At 42.7% G+C, this 13,937-nt stretch overlaps 1 protein-coding gene and 24 non-coding genes across 28 annotated transcripts in view; 1 reads left to right on the top strand and 24 right to left on the bottom strand.

Moving 5' to 3' along the window:
• The window catches only part of cfap54 (cilia and flagella associated 54), a 74,610-nt gene that overhangs the window by 26,777 nt on the left and 33,896 nt on the right, over window positions 1–13,937 (top strand). The gene's annotated exons all lie outside the window — the stretch shown is intronic.
• trnah-gug (transfer RNA histidin (anticodon GUG)) lies at window positions 41–112 on the bottom strand. Its single transcript has one exon. It is a non-coding gene; the product is annotated as a tRNA-His (tRNA).
• On the bottom strand, window positions 476–548 carry trnar-acg (transfer RNA arginine (anticodon ACG)). The gene has a single exon. It is a non-coding gene; the product is annotated as a tRNA-Arg (tRNA).
• Window positions 982–1,053, bottom strand: trnah-gug (transfer RNA histidin (anticodon GUG)). Its single transcript has one exon. It is a non-coding gene; the product is annotated as a tRNA-His (tRNA).
• On the bottom strand, window positions 1,417–1,489 carry trnar-acg (transfer RNA arginine (anticodon ACG)). Its single transcript has one exon. It is a non-coding gene; the product is annotated as a tRNA-Arg (tRNA).
• Window positions 1,920–1,991, bottom strand: trnah-gug (transfer RNA histidin (anticodon GUG)). The gene has a single exon. It is a non-coding gene; the product is annotated as a tRNA-His (tRNA).
• Window positions 2,355–2,427, bottom strand: trnar-acg (transfer RNA arginine (anticodon ACG)). Its single transcript has one exon. It is a non-coding gene; the product is annotated as a tRNA-Arg (tRNA).
• On the bottom strand, window positions 2,859–2,930 carry trnah-gug (transfer RNA histidin (anticodon GUG)). Its single transcript has one exon. It is a non-coding gene; the product is annotated as a tRNA-His (tRNA).
• Window positions 3,294–3,366, bottom strand: trnar-acg (transfer RNA arginine (anticodon ACG)). Its single transcript has one exon. It is a non-coding gene; the product is annotated as a tRNA-Arg (tRNA).
• Window positions 3,798–3,869, bottom strand: trnah-gug (transfer RNA histidin (anticodon GUG)). Its single transcript has one exon. It is a non-coding gene; the product is annotated as a tRNA-His (tRNA).
• On the bottom strand, window positions 4,234–4,306 carry trnar-acg (transfer RNA arginine (anticodon ACG)). The gene has a single exon. It is a non-coding gene; the product is annotated as a tRNA-Arg (tRNA).
• trnah-gug (transfer RNA histidin (anticodon GUG)) lies at window positions 4,738–4,809 on the bottom strand. Its single transcript has one exon. It is a non-coding gene; the product is annotated as a tRNA-His (tRNA).
• Window positions 5,173–5,245, bottom strand: trnar-acg (transfer RNA arginine (anticodon ACG)). The gene has a single exon. It is a non-coding gene; the product is annotated as a tRNA-Arg (tRNA).
• Window positions 8,355–8,426, bottom strand: trnah-gug (transfer RNA histidin (anticodon GUG)). Its single transcript has one exon. It is a non-coding gene; the product is annotated as a tRNA-His (tRNA).
• On the bottom strand, window positions 8,790–8,862 carry trnar-acg (transfer RNA arginine (anticodon ACG)). The gene has a single exon. It is a non-coding gene; the product is annotated as a tRNA-Arg (tRNA).
• trnah-gug (transfer RNA histidin (anticodon GUG)) lies at window positions 9,294–9,365 on the bottom strand. The gene has a single exon. It is a non-coding gene; the product is annotated as a tRNA-His (tRNA).
• trnar-acg (transfer RNA arginine (anticodon ACG)) lies at window positions 9,729–9,801 on the bottom strand. The gene has a single exon. It is a non-coding gene; the product is annotated as a tRNA-Arg (tRNA).
• On the bottom strand, window positions 10,233–10,304 carry trnah-gug (transfer RNA histidin (anticodon GUG)). Its single transcript has one exon. It is a non-coding gene; the product is annotated as a tRNA-His (tRNA).
• trnar-acg (transfer RNA arginine (anticodon ACG)) lies at window positions 10,668–10,740 on the bottom strand. Its single transcript has one exon. It is a non-coding gene; the product is annotated as a tRNA-Arg (tRNA).
• Window positions 11,172–11,243, bottom strand: trnah-gug (transfer RNA histidin (anticodon GUG)). The gene has a single exon. It is a non-coding gene; the product is annotated as a tRNA-His (tRNA).
• Window positions 11,608–11,680, bottom strand: trnar-acg (transfer RNA arginine (anticodon ACG)). Its single transcript has one exon. It is a non-coding gene; the product is annotated as a tRNA-Arg (tRNA).
• On the bottom strand, window positions 12,112–12,183 carry trnah-gug (transfer RNA histidin (anticodon GUG)). Its single transcript has one exon. It is a non-coding gene; the product is annotated as a tRNA-His (tRNA).
• trnar-acg (transfer RNA arginine (anticodon ACG)) lies at window positions 12,537–12,609 on the bottom strand. The gene has a single exon. It is a non-coding gene; the product is annotated as a tRNA-Arg (tRNA).
• On the bottom strand, window positions 13,041–13,112 carry trnah-gug (transfer RNA histidin (anticodon GUG)). Its single transcript has one exon. It is a non-coding gene; the product is annotated as a tRNA-His (tRNA).
• Window positions 13,466–13,538, bottom strand: trnar-acg (transfer RNA arginine (anticodon ACG)). Its single transcript has one exon. It is a non-coding gene; the product is annotated as a tRNA-Arg (tRNA).

Raw genomic sequence — 13,937 nt, 5'->3', positions numbered from 1 at the left:
GCGCAGGCAAAGACACCAGGGAGGTTTCTCTTGCACGTGCTGCCGTGACCCGGATTCGAACCGGGGTTGCTGCGGCCACAACGCAGAGTACTAACCACTATACGATCACGGCCTCTTTCTCTGCCAGCATCCTCTTGTTTTACTGTGTCCCTGCTGTGAAATGGTATGTTTTGAATTTTGAATATCTTAACTGATGTGTCAGAGAAGACAATGAAGGTCATCAGAGGGCTCATTGAGTGCCGCTCTGCATATTCTTCAGCTTGAAATGTAGCTTTTCAAAGGTAATTATGGAGTAATAGGATTCCTTGCTGGCTGTCACCGATGGATTTGGACGGCTTCTACTAGTTGTTGAATTGCCAATTTGGTATTATTTGGTGTTTTTCAGTTGTAAAGGTCCTTCGTTGCACAGTATGTAGAGTGGCAGCATTGACACGAGGACCAAGTGCTTCACGCTAAAGGGTACCAAAGGGTACATCGAGCTAGCCAGGAGTCGAACCTAGAATCTTCTGATCCGTAGTCAGACGCGTTATCCATTGCGCCACTAGCCCTACGATTCACCCTGTTACTATCGCCTCGAAAATGAGGAAACTCCATTCACGGTATTCTGACATTTGACCTTATGTCAAATCAATTTCTTCATAGGTTACTTCATCATTGTCTTTGCACCTTCTTTCTCATGCCTTACTCTATCGCAGGTAGACATTTGGTTACATTTCACTGCAGCAATGTGGAAAAATTCACCACAAAATCACCTCCAAAATGAATGAACTCTACTTTCAGTATACTGACCTGTGACCTTATTTCAAAAGAATTCCTTCATAGGTTAGTTGATTGTGTTTACATCTTCTTCATGATGCCTTACTCTATCAAGCGATTAGAATATGCAGTTTTGCAGAGTAAATTTATGGAGAGCCGTCAAGTTACAAAATGTCCACCTTAAAGCGCAGGCAAAGACACCAGGGAGGTTTCTCTTGCACGTGCTGCCGTGACCCGGATTCGAACCGGGGTTGCTGCGGCCACAACGCAGAGTACTAACCACTATACGATCACGGCCTCTTTCTCTGCCAGCATCCTCTTGTTTTACTGTGTCCCTGCTGTGAAATGGTATGTTTTGAATTTTGAATATCTTAACTGATGTGTCAGAGAAGACAATGAAGGTCATCAGAGGGCTCATTGAGTGCCGCTCTGCATATTCTTCAGCTTGAAATGTAGCTTTTCAAAGGTAATTATGGAGTAATAGGATTCCTTGCTGGCTGTCACCGATGGATTTGGACGGCTTCTACTAGTTGTTGAATTGCCAATTTGGTATTATTTGGTGTTTTTCAGTTGTAAAGGTCCTTCGTTGCACAGTATGTAGAGTGGCAGCATTGACACGAGGACCAAGTGCTTCACGCTAAAGGGTACCAAAGGGTACATCGAGCTAGCCAGGAGTCGAACCTAGAATCTTCTGATCCGTAGTCAGACGCGTTATCCATTGCGCCACTAGCCCTCGATCACCTGTTACTATCGCCTCGAAAATGAGGAAACTCCATTCACGGTATTCTGACATTTGACCTTATGTCAAATCAATTTCTTCATAGGTTACTTCATCATTGTCTTTGCACCTTCTTTCTCATGCCTTACTCTATCGCAGGTAGACATTTGGTTACATTTCACTGCAGCAATGTGGAAAAATTCACCACAAAATCACCTCCAAAATGAATGAACTCTACTTTCAGTATACTGACCTGTGACCTTATTTCAAAAGAATTCCTTCATAGGTTAGTTGATTGTGTTTACATCTTCTTCATGATGCCTTACTCTATCAAGCGATTAGAATATGCAGTTTTGCAGAGTAAATTTATGGAGAGCCGTCAAGTTACAAAATGTCCACCTTAAAGCGCAGGCAAAGACACCAGGGAGGTTTCTCTTGCACGTGCTGCCGTGACCCGGATTCGAACCGGGGTTGCTGCGGCCACAACGCAGAGTACTAACCACTATACGATCACGGCCTCTTTCTCTGCCAGCATCCTCTTGTTTTACTGTGTCCCTGCTGTGAAATGGTATGTTTTGAATTTTGAATATCTTAACTGATGTGTCAGAGAAGACAATGAAGGTCATCAGAGGGCTCATTGAGTGCCGCTCTGCATATTCTTCAGCTTGAAATGTAGCTTTTCAAAGGTAATTATGGAGTAATAGGATTCCTTGCTGGCTGTCACCGATGGATTTGGACGTCTTCTACTAGTTGTTGAATTGCCAATTTGGTATTATTTGGTGTTTTTCAGTTGTAAAGGTCCTTCGTTGCACAGTATGTAGAGTGGCAGCATTGACACGAGGACCAAGTGCTTCACGCTAAAGGGTACCAAAGGGTACATCGAGCTAGCCAGGAGTCGAACCTAGAATCTTCTGATCCGTAGTCAGACGCGTTATCCATTGCGCCACTAGCCCTACGTTCACCCTGTACTATCGCCTCGAAAATGAGGAAACTCCATTCACGGTATTCTGACATTTGACCTTATGTCAAATCAATTTCTTCATAGGTTACTTCATCATTGTCTTTGCACCTTCTTTCTCATGCCTTACTCTATCGCAGGTAGACATTTGGTTACATTTCACTGCAGCAATGTGGAAAAATTCACCACAAAATCACCTCCAAAATGAATGAACTCTACTTTCAGTATACTGACCTGTGACCTTATTTCAAAAGAATTCCTTCACAGGTTAGTTGATTGTGTTTACATCTTCTTCATGATGCCTTACTCTATCAAGCGATTAGAATATGCAGTTTTGCAGAGTAAATTTATGGAGAGCCGTCAAGTTACAAAATGTCCACCTTAAAGCGCAGGCAAAGACACCAGGGAGGTTTCTCTTGCACGTGCTGCCGTGACCCGGATTCGAACCGGGGTTGCTGCGGCCACAACGCAGAGTACTAACCACTATACGATCACGGCCTCTTTCTCTGCCAGCATCCTCTTGTTTTACTGTGTCCCTGCTGTGAAATGGTATGTTTTGAATTTTGAATATCTTAACTGATGTGTCAGAGAAGACAATGAAGGTCATCAGAGGGCTCATTGAGTGCCGCTCTGCATATTCTTCAGCTTGAAATGTAGCTTTTCAAAGGTAATTATGGAGTAATAGGATTCCTTGCTGGCTGTCACCGATGGATTTGGACGCCTTCTACTAGTTGTTGAATTGCCAATTTGGTATTATTTGGTGTTTTTCAGTTGTAAAGGTCCTTCGTTGCACAGTATGTAGAGTGGCAGCATTGACACGAGGACCAAGTGCTTCACGCTAAAGGGTACCAAAGGGTACATCGAGCTAGCCAGGAGTCGAACCTAGAATCTTCTGATCCGTAGTCAGACGCGTTATCCATTGCGCCACTAGCCCTACGTTCACCCCTTACTATCGCCTCGAAAATGAGGAAACTCCATTCACGGTATTCTGACATTTGACCTTATGTCAAATCAATTTCTTCATAGGTTACTTCATCATTGTCTTTGCACCTTCTTTCTCATGCCTTACTCTATCGCAGGTAGACATTTGGTTACATTTCACTGCAGCAATGTGGAAAAATTCACCACAAAATCACCTCCAAAATGAATGAACTCTACTTTCAGTATACTGACCTGTGACCTTATTTCAAAAGAATTCCTTCATAGGTTAGTTGATTGTGTTGACATCTTCTTCCTGATGCCTTACTCTATCAAGCGATTAGAATATGCAGTTTTGCAGAGTAAATTTATGGAGAGCCGTCAAGTTACAAAATGTCCACCTTAAAGCGCAGGCAAAGACACCAGGGAGGTTTCTCTTGCACGTGCTGCCGTGACCCGGATTCGAACCGGGGTTGCTGCGGCCACAACGCAGAGTACTAACCACTATACGATCACGGCCTCTTTCTCTGCCAGCATCCTCTTGTTTTACTGTGTCCCTGCTGTGAAATGGTATGTTTTGAATTTTGAATATCTTAACTGATGTGTCAGAGAAGACAATGAAGGTCATCAGAGGGCTCATTGAGTGCCGCTCTGCATATTCTTCAGCTTGAAATGTAGCTTTTCAAAGGTAATTATGGAGTAATAGGATTCCTTGCTGGCTGTCACCGATGGATTTGGACGCCTTCTACTAGTTGTTGAATTGCCAATTTGGTATTATTTGGTGTTTTTCAGTTGTAAAGGTCCTTCGTTGCACAGTATGTAGAGTGGCAGCATTGACACGAAGGACCAAGTGCTTCACGCTAAAGGGTACCAAAGGGTACATCGAGCCAGCCAGGAGTCGAACCTAGAATCTTCTGATCCGTAGTCAGACGCGTTATCCATTGCGCCACTAGCCCTACGTTCACCCGTTACTATCGCCTCGAAAATCAGTAAACTCCATTCACGGTATTCTGACATTTGACCTTATGTCAAATCAATTTCTTCATAGGTTACTTCATCATTGTCTTTGCACCTTCTTTCTCATGCCTTACTCTATTGCAGGTAGACATTTGGTTACATTTCACTGCAGCAATGTGGAAAAATTCACCACAAAATCACCTCCAAAATGAATGAACTCTACTTTCAGTATACTGACCTGTGACCTTATTTCAAAAGAATTCCTTCATAGGTTAGTTGATTGTGTTGACATCTTCTTCCTGATGCCTTACTCTATCAAGCGATTAGAATATGCAGTTTTGCAGAGTAAATTTATGGAGAGCCGTCAAGTTACAAAATGTCCACCTTAAAGCGCAGGCAAAGACACCAGGGAGGTTTCTCTTGCACGTGCTGCCGTGACCCGGATTCGAACCGGGGTTGCTGCGGCCACAACGCAGAGTACTAACCACTATACGATCACGGCCTCTTTCTCTGCCAGCATCCTCTTGTTTTACTGTGTCCCTGCTGTGAAATGGTATGTTTTGAATTTTGAATATCTTAACTGATGTGTCAGAGAAGACAATGAAGGTCATCAGAGGGCTCATTGAGTGCCGCTCTGCATATTCTTCAGCTTGAAATGTAGCTTTTCAAAGGTAATTATGGAGTAATAGGATTCCTTGCTGGCTGTCACCGATGGATTTGGACGGCTTCTACTAGTTGTTGAATTGCCAATTTGGTATTATTTGGTGTTTTTCAGTTGTAAAGGTCCTTCGTTGCACAGTATGTAGAGTGGCAGCATTGACACGAGGACCAAGTGCTTCACGCTAAAGGGTACCAAAGGGTACATAGAGCTAGCCAGGAGTCGAACCTAGAATCTTCTGATCCGTAGTCAGACGCGTTATCCATTGCGCCACTAGCCCTCGATCACCTGTTACTATCGCCTCGAAAATGAGGAAACTCCATTCACGGTATTCTGACATTTGACCTTATGTCAAATCAATTTCTTCATAGGTTACTTCATCATTGTCTTTGCACCTTCTTTCTCATGCCTTACTCTATCGCAGGTAGACATTTGGTTACATTTCACTGCAGCAATGTGGAAAAATTCACCACAAAATCACCTCCAAAATGAATGAACTCTACTTTCAGTATACTGACCTGTGACCTTATTTCAAAAGAATTCCTTCATAGGTTAGTTGATTGTGTTTACATCTTCTTCATGATGCCTTACTCTATCAAGCGATTAGAATATGCAGTTTTAGGCCGGATGGCTATCCGACAGATTTTTTCAAAAAATTCTCAGACCAACTTGCCCCCTTACTACTGTCAGTGTTTGAAGAATCACTCTCACTTAAGACCTTACCTCCGACCATGCGCCAAGCAGTTATCTCAGTAATCCTTAAAAAAGGGAAAAACCCTCTGGAGTGCAATTCATTTCGGCCAATTTCTTTACTAAACACTGATGCAAAAGTACTTGCCAAAGTTCTGGCGCGTCGACTGGAGGGTGTTCTTCCTTCAATTATATCACCTGACCAAACAGGTTTTATAAAGAATCGTTACCCCTTTTTCAATATTAGACGCCTTTTTAACATCCTTTATAGCCCCTCTCCACCTGGCATGTCAGAGGTAATTCTCTCACTGGATGCTGAAAAGGCATTTGACCGGGTGGAGTGGGGCTACCTTTTCAGCACACTTGAGAGATTTGGTTTCGGCCGGAAGTTCATATCATGGATCAGATTGTTATACACATCTCCATTGGCTGCTGTTCGTACTAATAATAATCTGTCCCCCTTTTTCGAGCTTAAACGTGGTACAAGACAGGGATGCCCCCTGTCACCGCTCCTTTTTGCAGTCGCAGTGGAACCACTGGCTCTAGCCCTGAGGCAAAATGCTGACATCAAAGGAATTCAACGAGCAGGAGAGGAGCATAAAGTCTCACTTTATGCTGATGACATGCTACTTTATTTATCACAACCGCTTTCGAGTCTTCCTAAGCTAATGGTTCTGCTAACAGAATTTGGCAAATTATCTGGATACAGGGTCAATATTCAGAAAAGCGAGCTGATGCCTGTTGGTACTAGTAACAGTGAGACATCCTTAAATTCACTTCCCTTCAAAATTAGCCCTAAAAAATTTAAATACCTCGGCATATGGATTACAGATAAACATAAAGAGCTTTATGCTGCTAACTATCAGCCCTTACTGTCAAATTTGAATCAAGATATCGAACGATGGGATCCCCTGCCTCTCTCTTTGGGTGGAAGAATTAATGTAGTGAAGATGAATATACTGCCCAAGTTTTTATATGTATTTCAGTGTCTTCCGGTTTTTTTAACCAAGTCTTTTTTCATCAAACTGAACAATCAGATATCAAGTTTTATTTGGAACAAAAAAACACCCCGAATAAAGAGAAGTGTGCTTCAGAGACCTCGCTCAGGGGGAGGGATGGCGCTTCCCAACTTCTTGTATTACTACTGGGCGGTCAACATTAGAGTATTGTTATATTGGCTGGGTAATGATAATGATAATACGGACAATGAATGGCTAAATTTGGAGAGGGCATCTGTAAACCCCACTTCTTTAAGAGCCTTACTATGTTCTAAGCTGCCGTTTACACAGTCCATCACTGACTTTACTTCTAACCCGGTTGTTTTACATTCGGTCAAGATCTGGAACCAGTTTAGAAGATCCTTCTCGCTGACAGATCTTTCTCAGGCCACACCAATCGCAAAAAATCATATGTTTGCCCCATCATTGATAGATGATGTCTTTAATGGATGGTCCAGAAGAGGTATTATTTCACTGTCCGATCTGTATATTGACAGTAATTTCGCCTCCTTTGAGCAGTTGGTACAAAAATATCATATTCCCAAATCACACTTCTATAGATACTTACAGCTTCGGAATTTTGCATTCTCAAACCTAGAATGTTTTCCATTATGTCCCCCAACTAGCCTCTTAGACTCAATTTTTGATTGTAAGCTAGTAAGAAAGCAAACTATTAGCACAATATACAAGATTTTGTATTCTCATAACATGACACCTCTAGACCTCCTTAAAAACAAATGGGAGACTGATTTAAATGAAACAATTGCAGATGACACCTGGCACAAAATAATACAGGGAATTTTCTCTTCCTCCATCTGTCTCAGACATGCTGTTATTCAATTCAAAGTAGTACACCGTTTGCACTGGTCTAAAGTCAGACTTTCTAAGATCAAAGCTGACATAGACCCCACTTGTGATCGATGCCGTCGGGACCCAGCTACTTTGTTACACATGTTCTGGGCATGTCCGAAGCTGGGCACTTTCTGGCAGTCCATATTTGAAACCTTCTCTAAGATTTTTGGGAAAGTGCTTGCGCCGACTCCACTCATTGCACTTTTTGGTGTAGCTCAGGCGGGCCCCCCTCTTGAGATGTGGGAAAGAACTATGCTGGCTTTCTGCACTCTGCTGGCTAGGAGACTGATATTATTGAAATGGAAAGACCCAGCACCTCCAACATACAGTCACTGGATCAGGGAAACTATGCACCATATCAAGTTGGAGAAGATCAGATACACAATCAGGGGGTCTACTAGAACATTTTATAATATCTGGCAGCCTTTCCTAATGTTTGTTGAAGATATGGAGGCTGATAACTTAACACTGTAAACCCCTAATGCTGCCCTCAGTCATTTAGATAACTTATTTCATTTATCTGACTTTTTTTTTTTCACTTTTTTACTTTTTTCTTCTTCATGTCTGGCTATGTGAACTCAATGTCTTGAACTCTGTATCATACGTTGATAATACTCTAGGTCTGGTGTCTGAGGGAGAAGGGGATGGGCTGGGAATGGGGGATTTATTTTTCTTGTCCTGCTCTGTTGGACCTGTGTTAATTGTAAACTGTAAAAGCAAAATAAAAAAGACCTTGATCAAAAAAGAATATGCAGTTTTGCAGAGTAAATTTATGGAGAGCCGTCAAGTTACAAAATGTCCACCTTAAAGCGCAGGCAAAGACACCAGGGAGGTTTCTCTTGCACGTGCTGCCGTGACCCGGATTCGAACCGGGGTTGCTGCGGCCACAACGCAGAGTACTAACCACTATACGATCACGGCCTCTTTCTCTGCCAGCATCCTCTTGTTTTACTGTGTCCCTGCTGTGAAATGGTATGTTTTGAATTTTGAATATCTTAACTGATGTGTCAGAGAAGACAATGAAGGTCATCAGAGGGCTCATTGAGTGCCGCTCTGCATATTCTTCAGCTTGAAATGTAGCTTTTCAAAGGTAATTATGGAGTAATAGGATTCCTTGCTGGCTGTCACCGATGGATTTGGACGGCTTCTACTAGTTGTTGAATTGCCAATTTGGTATTATTTGGTGTTTTTCAGTTGTAAAGGTCCTTCATTGCACAGTATGTAGAGTGGCAGCATTGACACGAGGACCAAGTGCTTCACGCTAAAGGGTACCAAAGGGTACATCGAGCCAGCCAGGAGTCGAACCTAGAATCTTCTGATCCGTAGTCAGACGCGTTATCCATTGCGCCACTAGCCCTACGTTCACCTGTTACTATCGCCTCGAAAATGAGGAAACTCCATTCACGGTATTCTGACATTTGACCTTATGTCAAATCAATTTCTTCATAGGTTACTTCATCATTGTCTTTGCACCTTCTTTCTCATGCCTTACTCTATCGCAGGTAGACATTTGGTTACATTTCACTGCAGCAATGTGGAAAAATTCACCACAAAATCACCTCCAAAATGAATGAACTCTACTTTCAGTATACTGACCTGTGACCTTATTTCAAAAGAATTCCTTCATAGGTTAGTTGATTGTGTTTACATCTTCTTCATGATGCCTTACTCTATCAAGCGATTAGAATATGCAGTTTTGCAGAGTAAATTTATGGAGAGCCGTCAAGTTACAAAATGTCCACCTTAAAGCGCAGGCAAAGACACCAGGGAGGTTTCTCTTGCACGTGCTGCCGTGACCCGGATTCGAACCGGGGTTGCTGCGGCCACAACGCAGAGTACTAACCACTATACGATCACGGCCTCTTTCTCTGCCAGCATCCTCTTGTTTTACTGTGTCCCTGCTGTGAAATGGTATGTTTTGAATTTTGAATATCTTAACTGATGTGTCAGAGAAGACAATGAAGGTCATCAGAGGGCTCATTGAGTGCTGCTCTGCATATTCTTCAGCTTGAAATGTAGCTTTTCAAAGATAATTATGGAGTAATAGGATTCCTTGCTGGCTGTCACCGATGGATTTGGACGGCTTCTACTAGTTGTTGAATTGCCAATTTGGTATTATTTGGTGTTTTTCAGTTGTAAAGGTCCTTCGTTGCACAGTATGTAGAGTGGCAGCATTGACACGAGGACCAAGTGCTTCACGCTAAAGGGTACCAAAGGGTACATCGAGCTAGCCAGGAGTCGAACCTAGAATCTTCTGATCCGTAGTCAGACGCGTTATCCATTGCGCCACTAGCCCTACGTTCACCCGTTACTATCGCCTCGAAAATGAGGAAACTCCATTCACGGTATTCTGACATTTGACCTTATGTCAAATCAATTTCTTCATAGGTTACTTCATCATTGTCTTTGCACCTTCTTTCTCATGCCTTACTCTATTGCAGGTAGACATTTGGTTACATTTCACTGCAGCAATGTGGAAAAATTCACCACAAAATCACCTCCAAAATGAATGAACTCTACTTTCAGTATACTGACCTGTGACCTTATTTCAAAAGAATTCCTTCATAGGTTAGTTGATTGTGTTTACATCTTCTTCCTGATGCCTTACTCTATCAAGCGATTAGAATATGCAGTTTTGCAGAGTAAATTTATGGAGAGCCGTCAAGTTACAAAATGTCCACCTTAAAGCGCAGGCAAAGACACCAGGGAGGTTTCTCTTGCACGTGCTGCCGTGACCCGGATTCGAACCGGGGTTGCTGCGGCCACAACGCAGAGTACTAACCACTATACGATCACGGCCTCTTTCTCTACCAGCATCCTCTTGTTTTACTGTGTCCCTGCTGTGAAATGGTATGTTTTGAATTTTGAATATCTTAACTGATGTGTCAGAGAAGACAATGAAGGTCATCAGAGGGCTCATTGAGTGCCGCTCTGCATATTCTTCAGCTTGAAATGTAGCTTTTCAAAGGTAATTATGGAGTAATAGGATTCCTTGCTGGCTGTCACCGATGGATTTGGACGGCTTCTACTAGTTGTTGAATTGCCAATTTGGTATTATTTGGTGTTTTTCAGTTGTAAAGGTCCTTCGTTGCACAGTATGTAGAGTGGCAGCATTGACACGAGGACCAAGTGCTTCACGCTAAAGGGTACCAAAGGGTACATCGAGCCAGCCAGGAGTCGAACCTAGAATCTTCTGATCCGTAGTCAGACGCGTTATCCATTGCGCCACTAGCCCTACGTTCACCCGTTACTATCGCCTCGAAAATGAGGAAACTCCATTCACGGTATTCTGACATTTGACCTTATGTCAAATCAATTTCTTCATAGGTTACTTCATCATTGTCTTTGCACCTTCTTTCTCATGCCTTACTCTATTGCAGGTAGACATTTGGTTACATTTCACTGCAGCAATGTGGAAAAATTCACCACAAAATCACCTCCAAAATGAATGAACTCTACTTTCAGTATACTGACCTGTGACCTTATTTCAAAAGAATTCCTTCATAGGTTAGTTGATTGTGTTTACATCTTCTTCCTGATGCCTTACTCTATCAAGCGATTAGAATATGCAGTTTTGCAGAGTAAATTTATGGAGAGCCGTCAAGTTACAAAATGTCCACCTTAAAGCGCAGGCAAAGACACCAGGGAGGTTTCTCTTGCACGTGCTGCCGTGAACCGGATTCGAACCGGGGTTGCTGCGGCCACAACGCAGAGTACTAACCACTATACGATCACGGCCTCTTTCTCTAGCCAGCATCCTCTTGTTTTACTGTGTCCCTGCTGTGAAATGGTATGTTTTGAATTTTGAATATCTTAACTGATGTGTCAGAGAAGACAATGAAGGTCATCAGAGGGCTCATTGAGTGCCGCTCTGCATATTCTTCAGCTTGAAATGTAGCTTTTCAAAGGTAATTATGGAGTAATAGGATTCCTTGCTGGCTGTCACCGATGGATTTGGACGGCTTCTACTAGTTGTTGAATTGCCAATTTGGTATTATTTGGTGTTTTTCAGTTGTAAAGGTCCTTCGTTGCACAGTATGTAGAGTGGCAGCATTGACACGAGGACCAAGTGCTTCACGCTAAAGGGTACCAAAGGGTACATCGAGCCAGCCAGGAGTCGAACCTAGAATCTTCTGATCCGTAGTCAGACGCGTTATCCATTGCGCCACTAGCCCTACGTTCACCCGTTACTATCGCCTCGAAACTCAGTAAACTCCATTCACGGTATTCTGACATTTGACCTTATGTCAAATCAATTTCTTCATAGGTTACTTCATCATTGTCTTTGCACCTTCTTTCTCATGCCTTACTCTATTGCAGGTAGACATTTGGTTACATTTCACTGCAGCAATGTGGAAAAATTCACCACAAAATCACCTCCAAAATGAATGAACTCTACTTTCAGTATACTGACCTGTGACCTTATTTCAAAAGAATTCCTTCATAGGTTAGTTGATTGTGTTTACATCTTCTTCATGATGCCTTTCTCTATCAAGCGATTAGAATATGCAGTTTTGCAGAGTAAATTTATGGAGAGCCGTCAAGTTACAAAATGTCCACCTTAAAGCGCAGGCAAAGACACCAGGGAGGTTTCTCTTGCACGTGCTGCCGTGACCCGGATTCGAACCGGGGTTGCTGCGGCCACAACGCAGAGTACTAACCACTATACGATCACGGCCTCTTTCTCTGCCAGCATCCTCTTGTTTTACTGTGTCCCTGCTGTGAAATGGTATGTTTTGAATTTTGAATATCTTAACTGATGTGTCAGAGAAGACAATGAAGGTCATCAGAGGGCTCATTGAGTGCCGCTCTGCATATTCTTCAGCTTGAAATGTAGCTTTTCAAAGGTAATTATGGAGTAATAGGATTCCTTGCTGGCTGTCACCGATGGATTTGGACGCCTTCTACTAGTTGTTGAATTGCCAATTTGGTATTATTTGGTGTTTTTCAGTTGTAAAGGTCCTTCGTTGCACAGTATGTAGAGTTGCAGCATTGACACAAGGACCAAGTGCTTCACGCTAAAGGGTACGTCGAGCTAGCCAGGAGTCGAACCTAGAATCTTCTGATCCGTAGTCAGACGCGTTATCCATTGCGCCACTAGCCCTACGTTCACCCCTTACTATCGCCTCGAAAATCAGGAAACTCCATTCACGGTATTCTGACATTTGACCTTATGTCAAATCAATTTCTTCATAGGTTACTTCATCATTGTCTTTGCACCTTCTTTCTCATGCCTTACTCTATCGCAGGTAGACATTTGGTTACATTTCACTGCAGCAATGTGGAAAAATTCACCACAAAATCACCTCCAAAATGAATGAACTCTACTTTCAGTATACTGACCTGTGACCTTATTTCAAAAGAATTCCTTCATAGGTTAGTTGATTGTGTTGACATCTTCTTCCTGATGCCTTACTCTATCAAGCGATTAGAATATGCAGTTTTGCAGAGTAAATTTATGGAGAGCCGTCAAGTTACAAAATGTCCACCTTAAAGCGCAGGTAAAGACACCAGGGAGGTTTCTCTTGCACGTGCTGCCGTGACCCGGATTCGAACCGGGGTTGCTGCGGCCACAACGCAGAGTACTAACCACTATACGATCACGGCCTCTTTCTCTGCCAGCATCCTCTTGTTTTACTGTGTCCCTGCTGTGAAATGGTATGTTTTGAATTTTGAATATCTTAACTGATGTGTCAGAGAAGACAATGAAGGTCATCAGAGGGCTCATTGAGTGCCGCTCTGCATATTCTTCAGCTTGAAATGTAGCTTTTCAAAGGTAATTATGGAGTAATAGGATTCCTTGCTGGCTGTCACCGATGGATTTGGACGCCTTCTACTAGTTGTTGAATTGCCAATTTGGTATTATTTGGTGTTTTTCAGTTGTAAAGGTCCTTCGTTGCACAGTATGTAGAGTTGCAGCATTGACACAAGGACCAAGTGCTTCACGCTAAAGGGTACGTCGAGCTAGCCAGGAGTCGAACCTAGAATCTTCTGATCCGTAGTCAGACGCGTTATCCATTGCGCCACTAGCCCTACGTTCACCCGTTACTATCGCCTCGAAAATGAGGAAACTCCATTCACGGTATTCTGACATTGACCTTATGTCAAATCAATTTCTTCATAGGTTACTTCATCATTGTCTTTGCACCTTCTTTCTCATAGCCTTACTCTATCGCAGGTAGACATTGGTTACATTTCACTGCAGCAATGTGGAAAAATTCACCACAAAATCACCTCCAAAATGAATGAACTCTACTTTCAGTATACTGACCTGTGACCTTATTTCAAAAGAATTCCTTCATAGGTTAGTTGATTGTGTTGACATCTTCTTCCTGATGCCTTACTCTATCAAGCGATTAGAATATGCAGTTTGCAGAGTAAATTTATGGAGCCGTCAAGTTTACAAAATGTCCACCTTAAAGCGCAGGTAAG

The sequence above is a fragment of the Sparus aurata genome, chromosome 13 (assembly GCF_900880675.1).
Source record: "Sparus aurata chromosome 13, fSpaAur1.1, whole genome shotgun sequence".
Taxonomy (NCBI): Eukaryota; Metazoa; Chordata; class Actinopteri; order Spariformes; family Sparidae; genus Sparus; species Sparus aurata.
This window is presented reverse-complemented; position numbering and strand designations above follow the sequence as displayed.